General features: G+C 38.3%; 1 long non-coding RNA gene across 1 annotated transcript; it reads left to right on the forward strand.

Annotated features, from left to right (window-relative positions):
* The first annotated feature begins 472 nt into the window (after positions 1-472).
* Positions 473-8,791, forward strand: LOC107583732 (uncharacterized). Its single transcript, XR_001609065.1, has 2 exons — positions 473-573; positions 7,229-8,791. It is a non-coding gene; the product is annotated as an uncharacterized lncRNA (long non-coding RNA).
* Positions 8,792-8,802: the final 11 nt, after the last annotated feature.

The following is an 8,802-nucleotide window of genomic DNA, read 5'->3' on the forward strand; positions in this document are numbered from 1 at the left end:
ATTACTGTCTCTGGTAGGACATGTAACGTGATTTACTTGTGAGGTTTGCTTTATTAAAGTCCCTGAGAATGATTATAACAGAGTTCAGATGTTGTTGCTCTGTGTCTGCGTTCTGATCAGCGCTCGCGTGCACTTGTGGTGAAATGTAAACACTTACGAGAATGAACGAGGAAAACTCCCACCGCTGCTCCGCCAACTGCAATGTTCAGCTAAATGCCCGAGTAATCAAAAATCAGTAGAAGATGTGTGGCGTGTACTGTCAAATGTTTAACAGTTCATCCCTGGTAAAACGGATTGTTTTTGAAAAACCTCAGACAAGACAAACTAACAAAAAAATTAAAACAACTGGAAAGCTCCTCACCAAGGCAGCCATACGCAGCGCCGTCTTGCTCGTCAATATGCCAAGATATGAAGTATCTTTCAGTTTAAACAGTAATGATATACATTATTTTTTTGTTTTTACCTTTTTTTCAGAGCCTGCCCTTCACAAAAATAGCTCACAGCATCACAGCACAAGACCATCAGCCCACCCCTGATAGCTGCATATTGAGTATGGTAGTAGGCCAACTAAAAGTAAGTATTTTCTCAATTTCATTTTGACCTCTGACAGTTATGCTATTGCAGCAATGCTTGAGGTGAACACTTCAGACAAATATGTATTTGATAAGGTCTAGGAGGTCATTCTACCCATTTGAAATGCATAACATCACCTTAATCGCAGTGACATTTGAATCGAGAGTGGCTGTGGACATATTAAGCCTCTCTTGATTGCCCTCTTGCTCTACCTTATGTGACACAGTACTGTGTAGTCAAAGATTGTATAAGCATTTCAGAGCTGTAGAGTATGTGTGTGTGTCTATCAGGCGGACAATGACCAGGTGCTGGGCTTCCACCAGACCTTTCTGTTGAAAAGTATCAACACTGCCTGGGTTTGCACCAATGAAGTCTTCAGGCTTGCCCTGCACAACCTTTGAACTTAAAGGCTCTCGCTGGTCACATGGCCTTTTCTCCTTCTCTTAATGTCTGTAAGGACCAGTGTCCACTTGGGTTCACGCACACCGTACGGGCCTCTCTACTAACAGCTTTAAGCTGTGTTCAGATCAAGCGGCTGTGTAGATTTAGTATGCTATGAGATGTCTTATTTGTTTGTGCAGGTTTGCCTGGTGTTTTTTTTGCACTCCTTTTTCAGTGTGTGTGCATTCTGTGTGTGGTACTTATGCGGTGAAGAAGCAGCACGGCCTGATTGTGCATTTGCAGTCTGCTACTGATCCTGCGGCTGTATACCACAAATACAACATTAATCCATTATTTTAATTTGAAATCCAAACGTTATTACTGAAAATGCTGTTTCAGCATTGTGATTATCTTTTTACACAGTACAGTAATACAATCTTTCATAGACATATTCACATTTAAATGCAATAAATGTAAACAACGTATTATTCAATGCATTTTACTTCTAGATTTATATAATTACGTTGCTCAAGCAAGTGGCAAAACATTTAAACACAGCCTATAGCTTAGTTTTCTTACAGTAAAACTTAGTAGGCTATCACAAACATTTTAAATAAACTTACCACTGACAGAAACATTCGACTATCGTGCATTTTCTTTTGCATTTAAATCTTTATTACAAGCAGTTGTGCCGGTCATGAAGGTTTTTCTACCTCCACGAGTGTCATTTATTATGTTACCTTGCTCGTCTAAAAGTGCACTTTTCCCGGGGCCCGTTCTTCGTACCTCGCTTAACACATCTGAGATTATTTGACAGATGCCAGATCTTCTAATCGTGATAACTGATCTCTGGCGAATTTGGTTCTTCAAACGAATTTGTGGATTTGATTAAAATAACTGGATTAAGTTGTCTAAGATTAGTGCGCATTCTCATGTTCCCCGTAAAGGGCAGATGTACCGTTACTCGAAACCACGATCAGCAATGCAGCGATTGGCTGGTGGCAAGACAGCAACATAATGACATCATATAATTAAAAAAAACACCTGACAAATTTCTGGACCTTTATAAGGAAACAGCCAAGTGAACAAAACTACATAAATGTTATAATAAATAAATAAAGCACTGTTTTTATTTATTCGCTTTTTTTTCTTTTCTTTTTTTTTTACATAATTCCCAATTATTTATATTCACGATTTCTAGTATTTGTACAGGCTTTACTTATTTCAGTGTTGTAATTAGCAATTCATGTAATTTTATCTTTGAAGCAGATTTGTTACGTGACAGCGTTAATTAAAGTTTCTTACGGGTCAAGATCAAGTTATCTGCATCTCCTGCGCTCCATCAAGCCACTCCCATAATAGCTGTCACCAAATTAAAAATTAATTCACGACTCAGATTAACTGTATAGACTCTAATACAATTATAAAGTAATTATTTTATCACAAATAAATATTTCAGTGAGTAAAACTGGCTGTGTCTGTAGTATTATAGATTACACAACATTATAATATTATTTTCAAATTAATTTATAAATTATTATTATTTTAAATGATTGTCTCAGGATTAGTAGGGTACTCTTGTAATAGAGTAGCAGTGGCTGGAACAGATTTTAAATATAAATTCCTCTTAAAAAGATGCAATCTAATCCTGTTTACATGAAATAAGCCTGCTCCCGAGCAGGTTTAATCTTACGGACCTGTTGCTATGACAGTAAGTCCAGGATGAGCTTCGAAGAACCAAATAATCAAAGATCATGCCAAATTGTCAACAATCAAATCCAGCTAACTGAGTTAGCGACGTACGAAGAATGGGCCCCTGGCTTTAAACCTAGCTAAAAAGCCATGTGTTGACTGTGAAACACAGTAGACTTTAATTATGTGCATTTATGCTATAATTACTACATTTTAGTGTCAGTCCATGTACATTTTTTACCCCGAACAATGCGATGTCACTTTAATTCAGAGCGTGCAGCACAGCAAAAATAGACTCGATGTGAAAACAATAGCTACACTGCTGCATATGCACCGCTCCTGGAGCACATTGCCGGACCGCATCCGTGTGCAGTGTGAATGCTGTTAACATGGGCACAGAAAAAAAATACACACCTCATATGCACTGCAAACAGAGCATGTGTGAAATGGGCATAACAATCAGCTTTTATTTTGACCTGTCTTTATGTGCATCTTCAATTTTATAATGAAGAGTTCTGCATTTTAGTCAGAGTTCCTTCACATGAAAAACTAACGTGACATTGTTCAAAATGGGTGAAACATGGCATACTTGAGATCAGATGTGTTTCTACTGAGCTTTTAGATTCTATTTATAAAGATGCAGCATAAAATGATATAGAAATGAATAGAGATTGACTATTGGGGTAAAATAAGTGTTATAAAATCATGATTTTGAATTACTTTTGTTATTGTCTTTCTAGTTTAAGTATTAGTAATTTTGTGCTTTTGTCACTTTTATTAGGTTTATTTTTTAATAATTTTATTCTAGTTTTAGTAATTTTAGTACTTCAACTTATTATTATTATTATTATATATATTTTTTTTTACATGATTTCAGCTTTCTTTTTAATTAACAAAAAAAAATTTGTTTTAGTTAGAGTTTGGATTATCTTGCACAAAAAGCATTTTATAACCTTGTGACTTCTTTAAAATAATTGTTCGAGTTCCATCAGTATATGGCATGTGTGTATTTAATAAAAACATGGTCATAATAACTTAATATATTAGATTAGAAATCTTTATTGTCCACACATGTGGAAATTCATCTTCGGCCCCGTCAAAACATATAGGACTACCACAAATACACTTAACTTCACAGTCCAATACAACAGACACACAAAACACAGTTCAAGAATGTCTTGCCCCAAGGATTACAGACACCTGAGACATAAAAGCAGTATATAGAAATTAAGCTAATAGTACTAAGACCATAAGTAGATCATTAATAAATAAATAACAGCAATTAGTTACATAATATATACGTAAACCTGATTAAAAATCATTTATTTAATAAAGTAATGGCAGATGGTATAAAAGATTTCTTGAAAATATTTCTTGTTGCTATGGGTACCCTGTATCGTCTGCCTGAAGGAAGTTTTTCAAATTCATGTTGGAGAGGGTGAGTGGAGTCCTGAACTATTTGTGAGGCTTTCCTCCTGGTCTGGTTTGTATACAGTTCCACCAGCTGCCTCTGGGGGTCCAATATGATCTTACTGGCTATATTAATAATCTTTGTGATCTTACTTTTGCTTCTAGCCCCCAGATTCCCATACCAGCAGGTGATGTTATAGGAAATAATACTTTCCAGCAAACTGGTGTAAACCATCCTCAGGATTCCCTTACTCACATTAAAACTATTTAGTTTCCTCAAAAGAAACAATCTTTGGCTTGCCTTCTTATAGATACAGTCTGTGTGCTCAATAAAATTTAAGCTACAATCTAGGATAATCCCTAGATATTTAAAACTATTTACAATCTCAACATGTCGGCCCCCAATTATGATCAGCTGACATGTAGGTTGCCCTTCCCTAGTAGTACTGACAACAAGTTCCTTGGTTTTAAAAGCATTTAGTGACAGAGCACTCGTCTCGCACCATGCCACCAGGCGGTCTATATGCTCAAAATACACCCTCTCTAAATCCCCCTTTCCTCTGGCCATAAGACCAACCATAGCCATGTCATCGGCATACTTAAACTAAAATTACTTTCACAAATCTGCATTTCATTTATATAAATAGTAAACAGTGCAGGTGATAACACACAGCCTTGGGGGACGCCAGTGTTCAGAATAACCTCATCAGACATGGTACCCTGTACAGAGACTCTTTGAGGACGTTCAGCTAAGAAGTCCTTGATCCATAACACAAGGTGCCCATTGGTATCCAATTTTAATAGCCGATCTAATAAAATGTCAATCCTGACAGTATTAAAAGCTGAACTAAAATCAATATAAATAAAATTCTAGCAAAAGCACCAGGATGCTGAATGTGCTTGCTAATCACATGCAGCAGAGTTAACGTAGCATCCTCAGTGCCTCTCTGTGCCTTATAAGCAAACTGCAGTTGGTCAGACAAATGGGTATTTGGCAGACGCCCTAACACAACCCTTTCCATGCATTTACATAGAATGCTGGTGAGGGCAATAGGTCTAAAGTCATTAGGTGATACAGGGTTGCAGTTTTTAGGCACAGGGATAATTGTGGTTCTCTTCCAAGAAGTGGGACAGTGTGTGTGTCAAGCAAGGTCTGAAATAGTCTAGTAAAAACACCTTTAAGTTGGTAAATGCACCCTGCTATGGCCCTCCCTCTAAGACCATCCGGGCCAGGTGCTTTATGAGGGTGTACCCTAGCAAGACAACCAGCTATCTCCTCCTCTGTAAGAGTGATGGTATTCCAGATATCGCTACACACTTGGTCAACCCTAACTGCATGTGTGGTTTTGTCAAACCTACTATAAAACTGATTTAATTCATTCGCAAATGAAGCAGTATTTGTGGGTAGGCAATGTTGCTTCTGGGTCTCTCTACCCATCATATCATTTAGACTGCTCCATGCTTTACGATCATCCCCAGTGACAAACTGTTTCTCCATTTTATCTCTATATTGCTGCCTGGACTTTCTAATAATTGCTCTAAGTTCTCGTCTTTTGTCTTTAAAGAGCACCATATTACCTTGAGCAAAAGCAGCCCTTTTCTCACTTAGACATTTCTTCAATTCGTGTGAAACCCAAACCTTGTTATTAGGGTATATTTTAACAGTTTTTGTTGGTACAACATTATTCTCACAGAAAATAATGTAAGATGTTTCTGTTAACTCATTTGTGCTTACACAGTTATCAAAGAAAATGTCCCAGTTCGTATCATCTAAGCAGTCTCTCTTTACAGACCTCAGACCACAGCATCACTTCTCTTACAGTAGGCTTCTCTTGTTTGAGTTTAGCTTTGTATGTGGGCAGCAGATGAATAACGTTATGGTCTGCATTCGGTATATTACCATAACACTGATCCAGAGTCCGCGAAAGCCGTGTGGGACAGTCTATATATTGTTGTAGCGTTGGTAAATGACTGGAAAGTTCGCAGTTATTAAAATCCCCAAGTATGAACACAGGCTGGTCCACAGAGCGCGAGAGTGCGTTGTTAAAACTCTCACTTATCCTACCAGCATGCTTCCTCATATTTAGGTCCCGGTATATAAACCAGAATGATGGTAATCTGTCCGAATTCCCTTGGAAGATAGAACGGTCTGAATGATACAGAAAGCAACTCATAGTCGGGTGTGCACACTTTCTCATGAATGCGCAGTTGTGTTGCCCATTTACTGTCCACAAAAATACACTCCCCGATCGATTTGTTTGATTGATGTTTGTCCCGGTCAGCTCTTATCGTGATGTAACCTGGAAGCGCAACTTCAGTCTGGTCTTTGAGCCATGTCTCCGTTAGACAGATCAGGTTACTCATTACTCAGCGTTATCATGGGAAGAGGGAATCGCGCACCTCGCTTCCGAAGCCTGGCCCGAACACCCCCTCTTGCACCCCTTTTCTTCAACTTCTTCGCTTTAAAGTTAGGTTTCCGTGCGATTTCGGGGCAATCGTGCATTAATAATTCAAGATCCAGCTGTGCTGCATGTCTTTGTAGAGACATCAGGTATTCTCTGGAGTAGGTCACATCTTGCCTAGACCCAGACAAAGAGTTGTTCATGGAGAACAGTGAAAATAAGGCGTTCAGAATTAGCCATGTTCTAGTTATCTCCATAATCCACAGTGCAGGAAGCTCAACCACACAATCACGACAAAAAAAACACGTAGCGAGATATGGCCAGTTTACATTACATACAGTAGGTGATGCCTTGTCTTGGATCATTGTTTTGTGAGTGTATGTGAGAAACTGACCCAGATTGTTTACCCCACCACATTTTGTCATGTTTTTATTTGTTTCCCCATTATCGACCAAAGTATGCTGTAATTATGTCACGACATTGTCTTTAGCTGGGAAAAAAGTGAATATTGTGACAGACTATGAGCCTTTAATTAGTCGTGGTTCCTTAATGCAGCTTTTGTCTTTACTTAGCTGAACTAATATGCGTTCAAACTTGCTGAACATGTCTGAAAGCTTGCATGTTTTTAGTTTAACAGCATTTGAATTTTTACCCCAGGTTTAACAGCATTTGAATTTTTACCCCAGGTTTAATTCCCTTCTCTTTAATGAAGTGTTGCAGTTGTATGAGAGCCTCCGTTTAAGTCTCCTCTGTGTTTCTGCTTTGTCTAGGCAGATGATGACCCCATCATGGGATTCCATCAGAGCTTCATCCTGAAGAACATTAACGAGGCTTGGGTTTGCACCAATGACATGTTCCGCCTGGCGCTGCACAATTTTGGTTAAACGCCCCATGGCTAGCAGGAGGGAAGTGGGGGAAGGTGGAGGATGGGGTTCCGCCCTGATGACGCCTGAACCTGTCAATCAGCCCTTCATGCATCCCACTCAAGAGAAACAGCTCCGGATTACAGCAGTCAATCACAGAAAACATGCAGGCATATACTGTACTGCCTCTACTCCAGAAATGACATGTTTCTTTGCTGAAAGCCCACACATCCATCAAACTGACCCTTTTCCTTCGCCAACCTGCATGATGATGGGGAACTTATTAAATATCAGAGGACGCCCTGACCAGAACGAAAACATATTGACCTAACCTCGGATGTTTGATATTTACATTTTAGTTGCTGATTTTGACTTTGAAATAACAACCGTCTTACTGCCTTTCTTTGCTTTAGTACAACATGTGTTCAGCTTGTTTTTAGAATATGCTCCTTGTAGTTTAAATCTTTTTTTGTTTTTGCCCCACTTGAAAATTGGTGTGATGTCAGGTTGCTCTAGCTAGCCAAAGAACACCACCCTAATTTCCCCTTCCCCTCAGACCAGTGTGCTTCCCATTTTCTGCTCACTGTTCTGTGACAATAAGTACCAAGCCAAGATACACAATAAAACATTTGAATTTTTCTTAACAACTTCATCATGTTGTTCATCCCCCTGTCTGGTTTTGCGTCTAATTTATTTCCCCTTTTCTATGCTTGTCTCTTCATGTTTTTCATACTGCTTCATATTAGATTCTATCATTAAGGTTATAGATTTATTTGAGCAGAGCAGATGAAACTTCTCAGTACTTTTATTCTTTCATTTACCCTTTTGTTTTAGTTCAGATGTTTTGCTTCCCCTGTTTTCCAATGATAAAAATCCTGAAGTAATGGCATGTGGGATGTTATGTTTCATAAGCTTGTATGAATGTAAATGTCATTGAGTTTGTAGTGTGGCCAAAGCTGTTATCACCTTCCATATTTAGGGTTATATTTGGACATTTCCAGTACAAGAAGGATCACAGACAAAGCCTGAAACATGACTAGTTTGTGGGAATATGAGATGACTATTTTCTCGTTTCCACAAAATGTTTACACTAAAGGAGTTATGTTCATTGTTTCGGATTAGAAAAATCATATTCACAAAATATGAAGGCCTTTGTGCCAAGTGATGGTACAGATATATTAGAAAGAGGTCTTCTGCATTGTGGCTTTTTGCACTGAAATATCTAGACGGATCTGCTAGAACATGAGTATAATGAGTCAGTTTCTTGCATTATATTTTTGCTGGAATACATGTATTGTACATGTACTTCATGCTTGTTTGACCCTGCAGATATCCACTCTCTGTGGTTTAAGGGCAGGAGCAAAAGAACACTTGATTTTCCAAACAAAAACAACAGTAATACAATGTGAATACAGTAAGAGATACTTCAGCCGCCTACATGTATGTGGAAATAAATGAGATCAAATTAAAGTGTGCTGTTA

The sequence above is a fragment of the Sinocyclocheilus grahami genome, unplaced genomic scaffold, assembly GCF_001515645.1.
Source record: "Sinocyclocheilus grahami isolate Dianchi unplaced genomic scaffold, SAMN03320097.WGS_v1.1 scaffold55.1, whole genome shotgun sequence".
Classification (NCBI taxonomy): Eukaryota; Metazoa; Chordata; class Actinopteri; order Cypriniformes; family Cyprinidae; genus Sinocyclocheilus; species Sinocyclocheilus grahami.